The 16,266-nt window shown below is 33.5% G+C and overlaps 1 long non-coding RNA gene across 1 annotated transcript; it reads left to right on the forward strand.

Moving 5' to 3' along the window:
• Positions 1-758: 758 nt before the first annotated feature.
• Positions 759-4,019, forward strand: LOC109119510 (uncharacterized). Its single transcript, XR_002026711.3, has 2 exons — positions 759-1,528; positions 3,769-4,019. It is a non-coding gene; the product is annotated as an uncharacterized lncRNA (long non-coding RNA).
• The last annotated feature ends 12,247 nt before the right edge of the window (positions 4,020-16,266 follow it).

Genomic DNA, 16,266 nt, shown 5'->3' on the forward strand with positions numbered 1-16,266 from the left:
AGACGAGGTATTCCTTGTGCACAGAGGATCCATTGAGAATTTTTCTCGGTGGGAACTATATGATATTTTCCACTACTATATTGAATTAATATAAAATAGAAGTTTGTGTTATGGCCCCCTATTATGTGATGTAATATTTACCATGGACGAGCCCCTACTTTCATCGATCCTTGGTTTAACCTACCCTAGTGGTGCTTGCTTTTAAGAAAGTGGAGCGTAGGCGATTTCTGATACTCTTTTAGTGTTCTCCCCTTTCTTCGGGTTCCCCGCCCAATTTACTGGTTTTTGTCTTAACAAGAAATGGTCTTCTTCTCCCATCACCTGATTAGCGGGTGGAGTGCTCGTTATTTAGACTATCCACTCTGCTGGGCATTCCTATTGCTATAGCCATAAGCTATGGGAGCTCCAACTCGCAACTGCTTCTGTTCTTGGTGGAAAAGAATCAAACAAAAGTAGGCTAGATTGTTTTCTTATTATGATCACTATCTGCTATCGCTCTCTATACCAAGACAACAAAGCTTAGATAGCCTACCGAGAAGAGGGTTCACGTCACTCGTCCCCTTGACCCAGAAATGTACTAATCCTTTTCTATCTCAAATGGATTCCCAATTTTCATTTAATATTTTTGATCATTTGACTAAAGAAAAAACACTCATCTTGCATTTTTCCTAAACTATATGCTCATTTTTTCCAAACCATAGTTTCTAGTTTCAAGATTGCGCTTTTTGTATGCGTGTGGTGAGATGTTCTGGGTCCGCCTCTATTACACTCTAAACATTAGCTAGGTTTAAATAGATCCTAAAACTTGTGTCATGATATTTTAAATTCTTTAAAGGGATAATAATGGTGTTTATAGTAAGTATATAAAGTTTGAAAGTGTTAGGAGGTAAAACATCCAAGAACGTCCTAAAAGTCCGAAAACTTGTCGAAGTTTAACTATTGTGTAGTAGTGTTTTATAGCGGAGTTTTGGGGGATGGTTTGAGGGTGAAGTTCAGTATTGACATGTAAAGGGGTTGAAAAGTCTAAGAATGATGCCGCGGAGACCATCCTAAGGGTCCCCAAGGAGGACCCACACATAGCCAATGAAAGTTGCCACGCTAGCCAAGATTTGGCAGTGGCTGCGCGTCGCGCATCTGGCACATAAGTGAGACAAAGTCTTCCCTAATACATGGGTCCATCATGATTCATTCTTTCTCAAAATTTTCTACAATCAAGATTTAAAAATGCCTCCATGACGCGCAGTAAACTTCCAATTTTGATTGCATTTTTTTTAGTCAAATATGAGTTTGTTAAAATGTCCAAAAAGTGAAGGGGTATTTTAGTTAATTTGGGGATGACTTATGACGATTATTGAGTATTTTTAATCCCATAAATTCAACAATAAAAGCTAAACTTTCAACTCAAAATAAAACCTCTCCATTCTTCTCTCCAAAACCTCCATTGATGAAGCTTTAAAGCTCCAAGGAGGAAGACTGATTTTCTCAAGTTTTCTCCATCAATCTCGTGGAATTTTCATCACATTTTAAGGTATCATTTTTCATCCCATAAATATTTTTCCTTAAGGATTCAATTCCAATGATTTTCAAAGATTATCAAAAGATGAATCCTTCTAATTCAAAATGTAGCCATGGGTTTTTGCATAAAACATTTTGAATCATTGTATTATGATTGAAGTGATGTTAATTTGATAATTTTAACCTAAAAATCTATGAACCCATGCAATTCTTGTTTTGACTATTTCATAGGTGAAGTGATCAATCTCTCTATATTATTGAATTTTTGTGTAGTTTTATGTGGCTATTAAATTATGGAGAAACTATGTTAGAATCATGTGTAGGATATCTTATATTGAAAAATTCATACTGAATTACGTTGAATTCATTTTACATTATGATTATTGGATTGAATTGGTGATCATAACCATTAGTAAGGGCCTTTCGGCATTGTGTCGGTTGAATTCGCTATGGATTGAAGTTGTGTGAGTTGATTGCTGGTATGCTGCCCCCTAAATCTCTTTATATTATGTAATATAGGTCTTCAATTGTGATTATGATTGGAATGGTCCACTTATGGTGGCGGTGCTTATGTGTTATACTTGTGAATTATGTATCCTTTCCGGCATTACTTTATGAATTGTGAAACAATGTTGCCTCGTCGGCATTACTTTATGTATTATGATATTTTTATGTGACACCTATGATATGTGATCATTGTGAAAATCTATATGAGTTATATGCATCTGTAAATTTAAGTATGTGTTCTTCTAATCAAATAGAATGATCATGAAACGCTAGGGAGATGCCATAAGTAGGTATACTTGATGTGGGAGTGTAAATCTTCCTAGTTGACGATATGAACATTATGATGAGTTCTATTAAAGTTTCTATATAACTTAGTAGGATGACTAGCAAGTATACTTAGTGTCTCTATGTGCCTCTTGACTGTTATGTTATATGTGATAAGATTATAATGAAGTGTGTCTTTCTTTGATAGACCTATGTCCATTACTTGATGCATCAAGACTAAGAATATAAACATCTTGATTTAGTAGGCTGATGATAATGAAGTGTGTCTTGCTTTGAAAGACCTATGTCCATTACTTGATGCATGAAGACTATGAATATAAACATCTTGAGTGAGTAGGTTTATGAACCTTTGTCTTGTATGTGTGTTAATGAATGTTTAATGAAAGTCCAGGATCGATTAGCCTAAGATGGTGCCCTTAAAAGCATGACTAATGCGTAGACGTTGTAAATAAAAAGAAGGTTAAGAATCATCTATCCTTATAAATCTTGAGTGGCAACCCTTATGTACCCATTCTTTGTAGGGTATTATGAGTTTGTAGGACAAATATATGGTACCTTCTCATATACCTTTAGATGATTGAACACTCTATAAGAACAAAGGCTAGTACCGAGTGAATATGTTATGGGTTGTAGCTCTACTTAATAAGGAGACTTAGAGTAAGATTTGACTTTATTTGAGAAGGACACTAGAGTTCATAAAATCCCTCGATATTCCTTAAATTCCTAGCTCTACCCTTGGCACGTATAACACCCTCCATCGGAGTAGGGTAGACTCCGGATTCCATGCCTAGCCAGTATGGTCTATGTCAATTTTTTACTATTCTCATCATGTGACATACATTCTAGTGTTGGATAAGTACGATGAATTTAGGTAGTTGAATGGGATGATACCTAGACATTGCAAGATTACTATTTGAAGATGATAGCATGTGAGTCCCTAGGTTTTCTCCAAGACCATTATGTGAAAGTCCTTAGTTGGTGAGTGTCTCTTAAAACCTCTAATGGACATAATGACTTAAGTAAAGGTAGTTTAATGAAAAGATAATTATCTAAAGTAGCTTTGAGGATGGCTTAGGTACGTTTGAAGAGGGTGTATGGGGGTCTCTTCATGCTTTACTCAGGTGAGTTTTAGAGTAATTCTAAATAGGGAGTTTAATTAATAAAATGGGAATAATATTATCTTTTGTAATCTAAAGAATCTCTTTGGTATATGTGAAGGAATTTTATGGGAGGTCTCTTCATAACTCACTGTAGCGATCCTTAGAATCCCCTTTGGTAGGAGTGTCTCATGCCTATGTGTTTTGAAGTGATCTTGTGTAATAAATGTGGTATTGGTGTTACATGTGATTCTTATACTTCTAATATGATATTTTACTCAAAAGAGCATGTTTTATGCAAATGTATTTTTATCGTGATTTTATTCATTACACCATACTTAGTACATTTTATATATCTCTAAAGGTGTAGGTAGCATTTGAAAGGAGTCTCGATGTGAAGTTTGGATTAGAATTTCATTCAAGTAAGAGTTGGTATGTCCTCACTAAATTGAAGAGCATCATGATATTTAGATTTCGTTAGAAAGTATTGTAATAAACTTAACTATTTTCTATACATTGAAGTATGGGACATGTTGCAATATATTTGTATGTCTAAGATGGGGACTTCGAGACATAGCCTTTCATTTTCTATAGAACAGATAACTTGAAGTATTACTATTTCGTGTGAAATTTTTTTATTCTGCACTACTTTTCAAACATGTATGCAATGAACGATGTCAAATGAATTGTACAAGACCTCCAAGAGGTCAGGTGCGCCATGTTTCGATTCGAGAATGCCCTAAATTTTAGCGTATACTCTCGAGTCATAATAGCCTCTAACTTAACTCTTAATTCTTCGGGCTAGTAAACCTACTGTTTAAAGAAGGCCCTACCACATATATTGTCTACGAAACCACGCCTAGCTACGTTTTCAAGCTCATATCTTATACATCTTTCTTGGGAAGAAAATATTCCTGATAATGCGAATAAAGACTTATAATATTTCATATCATATGTGTCAAAAACATCAAATGATGTGTTATGATATGGTGGAATTATTATCTAATACCAAAAGCTTGGGGTGAAAGAATATTTTTATGTCCTTGTATAGTGCTCCCCTATGAATTATGTGCCTTGAGTTCTCTACCTTTCCCTTATACCTTCCATAGAACTAAAAGCATGAAAAGATGGGAACTAAAATTTTAGAAAAAAGTCTTTCTCTTTATTGATGTCGAACTTCATCAACCTTATAGCGATGAAAATATTTTCTCTTAGTCCTGGCCTAGCTCTTCTTCAAGGGAAACATTCTTTGATAGTTCTCTTGCCAAAATTTTTGTGATTTGCGAGCTTAAGAGAATCAAGAGGTATTTAATAGTTTGTGTCAAACATATAATGTTATTATGAGTTGTCCTTCCAAGCCATATTCTCTAAATTAACAAAGAGAGAATATTGCAAGCTTTTTGAAATAGAGTTCCGCTCAGGAATCATTTTGAGGGAGGTTTAGACTAGCCTGGTGGTCCTATAAAAAATGGAGCTCACCGTTTTATGAATTGAGAAATAGATGTCCTTTAAAGGTTGTATGGAATAGAATGAAGGGATAATGTTCTTGCGGGAAGAAGGATAAATTGTGCCGCTAGTGGTCCTTCTTTTTTCACGCCACACATGGAGACTTCTCGAATAGGTAATTGTTTTGGGAAGACGGCGGAAAACATTCATCATTTAGGTTTATAATTAGCTAAGTTTAATATAGAATAGGTCATCACATCATTGGGTTGATGAATGAGCAACTTTGAAAGAAAATTTCAGGGAGGAAGGAAAGTAGTAACGTTGTAATATCCATCCGAAGAAGTAGCAGGCGAGGCGCTAGTCTTTCTATCTTCCGGTTGTTTCAAAAAGGAATACCCAATATTTTCAAATAAAAGATGTGGAACAGATTGCCCTTTTCTGTCCTATTCCTAATCTTTATTGATTGTGAAGTTATGTACTTTAACAATATGAATTACAAAATCTATAGGTGATGTGATGTCAAAATATATATAATTAATCAGTGTTTGCCTCACATTTATTATTTGTATTTTTTTCATTTTGAAATTTTTTTATGGAATGTTCTAAATAGTATATGTTATCTGTAGGATTAAATTGCTTGAAAAATGAAGCAGTTTAGAGCTAAAACTAACTGAAAATTCAATATTTAAGAAGTACATCAAGTAGAAAATTTATTAATTAAATTCAATATGATAAGGTAGAAGGAATAAATTGCACCACATCGAATTGAAAATAGGAAAAATTACTTAACTACACACAATTAATTATCATATTTTCTTATTTTCCCTACAATTTTTAATAATATAAAAAAATCCCTTCTTTTTATCTCATTATTCACTTTTCCTGATACATTAATTTGAAATCTCATATCCATGATTTTCTTTTCTTTTTTCAAATAACAAATCTCTCTATAAATACATACATTAGTCCATTTTAGAATTTCAAATATTTTCACTTTCCAAATAATGGTTTTAATTTATTCAAGAGGTAGATTTCTTTCCATCACATCAATTTTCAATTTCTTTTGATTTTGTTTTTTGTTTTTTCAACTTAAAAAAATATTGAATTTGTTATTCCCAATCTCTTCACGTGAAGAGGGGTGAAAAACGTTGCTAATGAAGAAAGTTCATCTTGATGTGCAATTGAAATTTTTTGAAAAATTTCTAATGGTGGTGTTGATACACTTCATTCCATTGGTTCAATCATTCAGTATTGGGTTACTGAATTTGTCCAAAAAGGATACATTTTCGTTGCTTTCTGTTGATTAAATTGTTGGCTTTTTTTTATGGTTCATCTTTTTTTATGCGTATTGGTTTAAGTTTTTAATATATCTAGTTGGTTTTGTTTCTTAAAGTAAAGTATACTGTCTTCGTTTCAACATTATGATATATTACAATTCTAGCATGCACACTTTATCGTGTTGAAATATTAGTTTTGATACATTAAATTAATTAGTATAGTTACTTCATTCGAAAATTCTACCAAATCATATACAAACTTCTCATACATATGTATCATTCTCTCAAACAGAATATTTACATAAATAATAATTTATCATGTACAATTATTTTAAGCATGATACTTAAATTCAAATTTATACTAAATGTATCTAGTACATAACAATTGCAAAACTGTAATGCATCAACCTCAAGTCTATCATCTTATGGACAATAATTTATTATTTAATGTATCTAGTAGAAATGAAACACTTTTGATATTAAACAAAAAATATGAATAGTCATATATTGATAAATCTATCCATCTCGAAAACGAAATTCAAAAAATGATAACATAACATTATAAAGGGTATGAATGATCCATTAAAGTTATGCATCTCTTCAGCCTTTTTGTTTGTTATATCAATAAATAATAAAAACATTGAAAATCTAAACTATTGTTTCAGATCTCCAATTTTTTCCTCAACTCATCAATCTCTTATTCATTTGCAATGAATGATTTGAGATTCAAAAACTTTAGTCAGGTTTCTCCACAAAACAAAACATATCAACCTTTGAATCTTTAATTCAGATAAATATCCAAGATACGAACTAACAATCTAATCTTTTAATCGATAAAAGAGAAAAACACAAAAGGGTGTTGATTAACAATAAATTTCACATTAGTCACTACTCAAAATAATATCTCAAATTTCAAGAAAAGGACCCTATTTTGAGAAAAAAGAGGAAAAGGGTTTAGCTAGGATAAAATGGATTGGATTCTCAGTAGAAAAGATGGACCTTCATGAACAATACAATATCAACAAAGGTTTTGTAATTGAAAATAAAACTATTATAAATAAAAATGAAATTTATTAGGGTAATGAAAAATAGGGGAAGACAAGGCATGAAATTTTGGGTATCCATTGGTAGCAATTTGAAATTTTGAAATTCTTCGTTCTGATTTTTCCATAGTATGATTAAGTGTAAGAAGAAACATAAGGATAATTTTTGGAATTTAATTAGATTGTTAGATTTTATTCCCTTTTTATATCAAAAGAAAGATTCTTCTTGTATTAGATTTAATCTATCCAAATGGTGAATTTAATTTATTCGGATGTGACTTATGTATCTAGAAGGGACACATTTTTAGGGATTATTGTAATTAGAAAAAGAATAGTGATTAGATGTAATTTATTCTATATAATATGGGATTTATGTAAGTTATACTCAAAAAAAAATGCTTGTTGCCATGTGGCAGCAAGTGAAAACAACAACCAACAATGGAGGCGGTTGGTTATAGTGCATGCTGAAAAAAAAATTCAATTCTTTTTGTTTTTGGATACAATCTTCAATTTGGAATTAATTATTTTATTTAGGGTTTCTAAATCTATTAATATGGCATCACAGATTATTATTTTAGTGAATCTAAGAACCAATAAACAATACACAATATAAGTTTTCTTTTAGCTTAGGATCTTTGGAAGAGCCGTCATGCAAGTCGGAGAACTGTGGTTTATTCAACATCTCCTTTATTATATATTGTATTCGTTGTTAATCAGAGATAGATTAGATATTTAACTTATATTTTTATTACTAATACAAACATATTTATTTTAATTATTTTTTATTATTATTTTGAGATAATGAGTAGCTAAATTTCGTAACTAGGGTTTTCAGAACCTTGAGCGATTAACATAGCATGAATCATTACTAAGTAATTCTTGAATAATGTTGATTCAAGCGTTGGTATTATTTTAATTTGAAGTCTTTTAACGGTGCACAATGTTTGGACTCGTGATCTTGCTTGTTGTCGGACAAAGGAGGTAGTGAACAAGAAAAGAATTTTCAACATACATTTAGTGTATACTATCTAATAGTCTAACGTCCATCGAGGCGAGGTGAAAACTAAGTTTTACAATCATGCGATGTTTAATATGAGGTAATTTTAAGGGTTAGTAAATTGTACAAACGTAGCTGAACGAAGGTGCGGGTCAAATTCTCTATTTCCCGGAACATAGATATAGAGATACAAAACTGACAACATTGAATATAATACACTAGCATAAGATTACTATTATTAGGATTACCACATTATGAGCTCATGTGGACATTCCTAGTTAATTCTAATAATCTTATATAGGTAAATACATAATTCAAAGCTATTTATTGTTTTTATAATATTTCAATTTAAATCCCCTCATTTCTATAACGACTATTGAGTATTATATTTTTTATTGAAGATTTTCTTCCATATTCTCTGTAGAATGAACCTCAACTAATAATTGGGTAAATATATTGCATACAACCGTTTAGATTTCTTTTCAAGAAGTATATTTGGATGTTTAAAGAATGGCGCTGTTGTTGAGGAATGTGGCTTACAAATTATCTTTTCTATTTATTTTGACTCATAGTACTTTTTTTCGTAGGATTATTTTTAATTTTTTTTATATTTTATTTGTTTTACTTTTCTTGAGATGTCAGCTAAAAAAAGTGTGTAGTGATGCGCGTTCTTGCAATTGTTGTACTTTTGATACTATGGATTTTATAGGTTAATCATTTCTCAACGAGGTAAGTTATATGAGGGAATGGAAGATTTTTTAAAACATTGCTATAAATAAATATGTAAGCAAAGTCTTGAAGATAACTTTGGTTTTGACTGCTATTCTTTAGATTGTGAGTTGAGTGCAAAGATTAAATTATATGACACCAAAATATTTAGTAATGATACGTGTAAGGAAGAAAAAATATTACTTATAAGTCAACTTGAAAAGCTAAAAGTTGAGGATAAATTGCTTGGTCATACTTTTATTGGTTGTGTCATTGTTGAGAAGAGTATACTAGAGTTATATAATGAAGTAAATAATATTTTTTTATAAAACTCTAGTATGTTTAAATATGAGGGATTAAATTATAAAATACTTCGTAAGTTCGGGGTCATGAAACCTTATTGCAATCATTTATTCACATTATCTTTCGATGATGGTAAATGCACCAAGTCATCTAAGCCTATAGAAGATTGTATGAAGAGTGAAAATTGTTTCTATATTCTTGAATTTATCGTCCCAACATCGTAGACTACATTTATCACTTAGGATCCAACAAGTGCCTAATGTGATATCCATTGCTTTAGATCTTTATTTATACCACCACCCCTTTAGCGTAACAGAAAAATTCATATTAACTTAGGGGGGAAATTCATATATTCTAAGTGGAAGGTAAATAGTAAAATTCATGGTGTCGTGTCACGATGTTAAATTAAGGGCTTAGTGGGAGGCAATTCAATTAGTGTTTAACTTCTTATTTTATTTCATTTTTATTCTTTTCATATAACTTTATTGTTTTATTTTAATTACAGACTAGGTAACGTCTATGTACCCAAAAACAATATCACGGCCAGGGATCACCCTCTAAACCACTTAGCAAACCTTTCATAGGTCAAAATGTGGAAAACATTGAAACTTTGTACATAATTGAGGTACACATAGACCTCTCACTTACATTACTTATATTCATCTAGATATGGAGTATACTTAGACTCCTCACATAGGAAGCTTACATGGTATTTTCATTTATTTATCATAATTATCATATAAGGAGTTAGTATAATCATACCATCTCATATTGAACCATCTAAATGACGTACCATATTTTTGAATCGCCCTTACACAAGTACATATTTTTCGTATAGGGATTACAATGAATTGTCTTGATGAATAATAAGGAAAAGAATGTCTTTTGGACTATATCAATACTACGATGGTAGATAAAAGGCTTTGTAACGCCCTAAAATGAGCTATGGTGAACTAGATCTTAGTTATTGTTTATGGAATTAATTTCATTTTAGAATGAGTTACATAGTTTTTTTAGTCAGTATGTGAAGTTTGGTTAAGTTTAGAGGTCAAATGTCAAAGAATGTCCATGATGTTCGGAAGATTTTGCTTAGAGAGTGCATGAATGTCTTGATGTGTTTGAGTGAGTTTTTCGCGTTCGTTTTAGTCAAAATTGGTGTGTGATATTCCTAAGACCTTGAAGACTATGTTTAGAGGTTCAAAATTTGTGTACGGCTCCACTTAGGAAGAGGACCCAAGACGTAGCACCCAAACTGCCAAAGCTGGGCAATCAACGCCCACAATCTACTGTCTGTAGACTCAACGACGCCTCGTCGTTTGGGGGGCGCAGTCCCATACTTACTGGGAGCATATCCCCCCATGAATAATCCTCTGAATTCATCAACGCCCCAACAAAAGGGGTCATCGATCAAACGATGTCTAGTAGCTTGGGGTCGTTGATTGGAACCTGCAAAAGCTGTTTTGACATCTGCTACCAGCTTGAGGTGTATTCTGTAAATTGGCCCCAAGTATCTTATGAGCATAGGGAAATATTTTTAGGGTTTTTAAGTTATATTATCTTAATTTTAATACCTACACTTAGACAAGACCCCTCACTTCAAATGCTTAAACTCCCTCTCTAAACAAAAATCACTCAAAGTCACCATAGGAGCTAAGACTCAATGAGGGAAAGGAGGGATAGTTTTGACGTGATTATATATAAAAATAATTGGGTTTTATTATATTTTAAGTATGGTATCCATCCTTCAACCCACATCCATTCAAGGAGTGATTTACCAAAGATTTCAAAATGGGTTTTCAAACTCTACTTTCTTCTATCTTTAATTATAAGCATGCGTCTCATCGTAAAAGTGTTTGAATGATTCTAATGTGTTTCTTTTAGTATTAATTTATTATTTTAATGTCAAAACCCTAATGAACTCATTTTTATACACATTTACAACTTTTATCTTAAGAGACGGGTTAATTGAACATGTCTGTGTAGGGTATGAACTTTTGTTTTTCTTGTGTTGTTATTATGATTTAGCTACTACCCTAAGGTTATTATGATTAAATATTGATAAATTGATTATAGATGGTTGTATATTGGTTAAATGGTGAATTTTTATATTGTAAAATTCTTATTATAAATTGCTCTTGAGTGGTATGGTCCACCTTCTTTGTGGCAGTGTTTACTTGTTGAATTTGATTATACTTAGTATGTATGGTGATTGTGGATTTGAAGGCTTGATATGTGAAATGAAGTGATAATGAAGATGGTTCTTGTATTGTGTCTTGGGAAGCTTGAATTGCATGTTAGACTTAGATTATCCCTAAATAAAGTATATGATTCTGTGAAGCATGTAAAGTGTGTTTTTTGATGAATGAAGCTCTAAAGCGTGTATAGAAGTTAATGTAAATTAAATTAAGCTTATATGCAAGGTGTGCTCACATGTACACACATACACACACTTAAATGAATGAATGAAGCTAAGTTAAGTAAATAGAGGAGTTTTGAGGTGGAAACTCTTCTTGAGTTGAGATGAAGGGCTTAGTACAAAACTCAGTACATTCTATGAGATTTCTAAGATAGATCGGAGGATAAATTCCCTTCATGAGTTGAGAAGTAGTGTTCACTAGTAATCCATAACCTATAGTAAATAATGTTTAGAATTCGTGGGCTTATGTCTAGCACCGAGAGAATATGAAGAAGAGGTGGTAACACTTCGTGATTTGAGATGTTATATTCCAATGTTCCTCTTGATATGGTACTCCTCATTAGTATATAATGACTTACTTAGTAGAAATCTCTTTGTCCCTTAACTACGCGCCTGCATAAGGGTAGATATTGGGAAAACAGTGTAAAAGCTAAGAGAATGACCTTACCTTAAGCAAGTGAGGATCCTTCATCTGATAGGGGTTAATATCGGCATTCCATGTATAGGTCTCATGGTCTATGTCGGTTAAGATAACTCCCACAAAATAAATGAATGTGCTAAGTCTTCTCAACGAGTGTGCTACTTAGGGTAGGTAGTGGCATCGCTATTTATTGTACTAAGTAGGCATTCCAAGGGGAGTCTTGGTGAGTCTTGTATGAATTAGATAAAAGAACGTACTAGTTAGGGTAGGTGGCGGTGTGGGACTGTAACGACCTGTTTAGTCGTTTTGAGCAGCAAATTTTATTTCTGGAAAAACAAGCTGAGATGACGGATCCCACGACGGACCGTCCAGGGGGTCTTGTTCCAAAACGCTTAGAATTCTGAAATTTGGGTACTGAAATCGACTCTCTGAACTTCATGACGGAATGGCAGGACGGACCGTCACAGGCGTGACCGGCCGTCACAGACCCTTAAGAGAATTGAGTCTCTGAACTTTGTGATGGAAGCAGCAGGACGGACCGTCGCAGGCACGGCGGCCCGTCACAGGCTGCGTAATCCCAGGCTGGGTCGGATTTCCTTAAATTTTTTAAGGGACGTTTTGGACTATTCCTGCTTATAATTATAAAGTTGGTGGTTGAATATTAATAATCCAATTTCTTGAGGGTTAAAGGAGATAACCTTAAATTAATTAGTGGGTTATTTTGTCATCTTTTATACTTAATTATATGTTAATTAGGGTAAAAGAAAGAGGGTTTGAATAAGAAAAAATAAATAAAAAGAACAAGAGAGGGAGAATCGATCAAGAGAGAGAGGAACGAAGAGGACAACAGAGCTTTGGGGAATTAGCTTGTTTGATCGCAATTCTTTAGTGGAGGTAAGTTATTGTTCATATGCTATTTGTAGTAAACTCTTAATAGCGAATGATATGTATTGGGTAGTGTTGTAATCCCTTATATATGCTTAATTGTATGCTTGCATGAATGTGATTATATAATTGTGATAAAATAAGCATGATGAAGCTATTGAATCCTAAATCTTGAAAAAGAAACCCTAATCTACTTTGTTAATGATGATGCCTTGGTATAAAAGAAGGCTTGATGAATGAAAGTAGTGAGATTAGGGGATCGGGTTCCACGTTCCGGTACCAAGATAGTATATGAGGATCGGAGTGTCACGTTCCGACACCAGGATAGTATATGGATCGGGTGCCACGTTCCGGTACCAGGATAGTATATGAGGATCAGAGTGTCACGTTCCGACACCAGGATAGTATATGGATCGGGTGCCTCATTCCGGTACCAGGATAGTATATGAGGATCGGAGTGTCATGTTCCGACACCAGGATAGTATATGGATCGGGTTCCACGTTCCGGTACCAGGATAGTATATGAGGATCGGAGTGCCACGTTCCGGCACCAGGATTAGCAAAGAGAATGAATCTTGAAATATGTTAATATACTCAATTTAATTAACCTAATTCCCAAATGAGTATGATGGGGAGGCATGAGTCCTCATTGATGAGCTTGGTGTTGTGACCAAGGGTTATGGTAATTGTAAATGCCGCATGTTGATTATTGTAGTTAATTTTATGATATTATCTGATATATACTGTTTTCTATTTTTAGTTGGCCGATGATATCTACTCAGTACCTGTGTTTTGTACTGACCCCTACTTGTATGTTTTTCTCTTCTTATTTGTGGAGTGCAGCAAACGTGCCGTCGACTTCAACTCCACCGCAACTCTAGCCAATCTTCATTACACCGGATTTCAGGGTGAGCTAATGCTTCTAGTTTGGACTGGGTCTTCCTCTTCATGTCTTGATGCCTTGAACTTCCGACATGGACTAGCTTTTTACTTATTTTAGGTCCTTAGATACTCTTAGAATTAGTAATTTGAGAATAGATGTTCTTGTGATGATGACTTCCAGATTTTGGGGATATTAATTGATAAATTTTAGAAGTTGTTAATTGATTTCGTTAATGAGTTTTAAGTCTTCCGCATTATTTTATGTTATTATGTTAAAATGTTGGGGTTAGATGTGTTGGTTCGCTCACATAAGAGGGTAAGCGTGGGTGCCAGTCACGGCCCGATTTGGGTCGTGACAGGGACTCTATCTATCCATGGCACTAGGTAGGACCTTCCAAAAGGGGATTCTTGGTTCAAAGCCTTCTAAAAGAATGTACTACTTAGGATATGTGGTAGTATGGGACACCATCTACTCATTGCACTAAGTAGGCATTCAAAAAGGGAAGTCTTGGTGTCTTATTTGAGTGTCCTCCAAACGTCTTGTTATTAAAGTGGTTGCTTGTTCTCTCTAACTGCGTAAGCCGAAAAAGGTTGTCTTGATGATCACTTTGGTGTTTATTGAAGGAGGCATATGCGTACTTCCTTGATGTCTTATCTTCGTGAGTCTTAGGATAACCTCAGTAGGGAATTTCCTACGAAAATGAGTTCACTTCCTCAATGACAATACTTTGGAAGTTCACTATTCTTGAAGTAAAAATTGGTTCATTGTAAATGTCACATCTGAGTTACCCACTAGACATAACAGGCGTCCTCGTCCTCTTCGAGGACTATGACTACCCTCTTAGTTAACATCGTTACATTCATAGGTCAACTTTAGAGGAAAATTTTAAAAAACTTTGCATTGCCTTCTACTTGGAGGTTTTCATAGACATCTAGATATGCATAACCTATATATATCTCTAGTATACATAGGCCCTTCGTATAGGAAGTTTACTTAGTCTTTTACTTTTATTGCACATAAGTATATAAAGTATAACATAGACATAATAGTCATAATAGTTGGCTCGTCTCATAACCATCTAATAAGATTGTAAGAACTTGGGCATGACACATACATCATGTAAAAATTCCTCAAATGGGCTATACAATGTTTCATACTAAATGGAAAGAAAGAACCGTAGAAGTCTTTAAACTAAAAAGCAAACTCCATAAGCTAGATAGCGGCATCGTTCTCAGAAAATGAGGACCTACCCTACTTGGATGAATAAGACATTCAAGCCTTCTTCAAGTATTGTTCAAAGCACTTCAATGATCAGAACCTAAAATCTTTGGGGAAAAGGAAGAAATGGGGTTAGTACGCACTTGTACATAAGTATGAGACCATATGCACACATACTTTGAAATCATGTTAAGAAAAGGGACATTTTATAAAGTATGAAATTTTCATTTAAAACCCATATTCACCTTCAAGAAAAACATACCAACCATTGTTGCATATTTATTAAGTCATATGAATGTACATCAAGTCTAGTCAAGTCAACCACACATACTATATAAGTAATTACATACATAAGTAACTCTATCATCAAAGTCATATAAACAATAAGAATGAATAAGAGTACATTTCATTATAAACAAAGCAAGTCAATTAACCATGAACCTTATCAAGTCAAAAACATCTAATACCAAGTAATGCCCCATAACCTTACTCAATCAAGTTACCCAACAATCACATAACATGTAATTTAAGTATACATATAATCTTACTTTAATAGTATAACCCAACACATATTCATATGTGAACTAATCCACATATAGTATCAACAATGTGCAAGTTCATCATATACATATCATATAACATTATAAGCATAATCATACATAAAGAACATCCTCCTAAGAATCACCTAAATGCTAACTACTGCAATTCTTCGGTAGAGTACAATACCCCTACCTAATCTAAGTTAGACCTCTTAGTTTATCCTTGTTAGAGTTCATTCCTTTAGTTCATTTGACCTCCTTGGGAACATCTTGACCTAACCGAAATAAATTACATGAGCTAATATGGAATCCGGTGTCATAAAACCCTACACCAAAGGAAGGCGGACTACTTGCTAAGGTAGTACCAAAACATGAAACATAGCAACTACGTGGATCCACTAGCTAGTATTCCTAGAAGGGCAACATATTTAAAGAACTAGGAGATGTAGTTGGGACCCTCTTTATGCTATATGAATTTTAGTATCCAATCTCAAGAGTAATTTAGTGATTCTACCTTCCCTATGTGGGAAGGGACACTCCTCACTCTACTTCACTCGGTGCTAAGCTATATTCCTTTTTTGGAATGTTTTTAAGCCTTTATTATCAATAATAAATTAGTTTATGTCATAGGGTCTACCCCTTTTATAATCCTCATAATTAATATCTCAATAAGAATTGCATGAGTGTAAATCCTTTAATTACAGTTCATATACTTGAGGTTAGCAC

This window comes from Solanum lycopersicum, chromosome 2, assembly GCF_036512215.1.
Source record: "Solanum lycopersicum chromosome 2, SLM_r2.1".
Lineage (NCBI taxonomy): Eukaryota > Viridiplantae > Streptophyta > Magnoliopsida > Solanales > Solanaceae > Solanum > Solanum lycopersicum.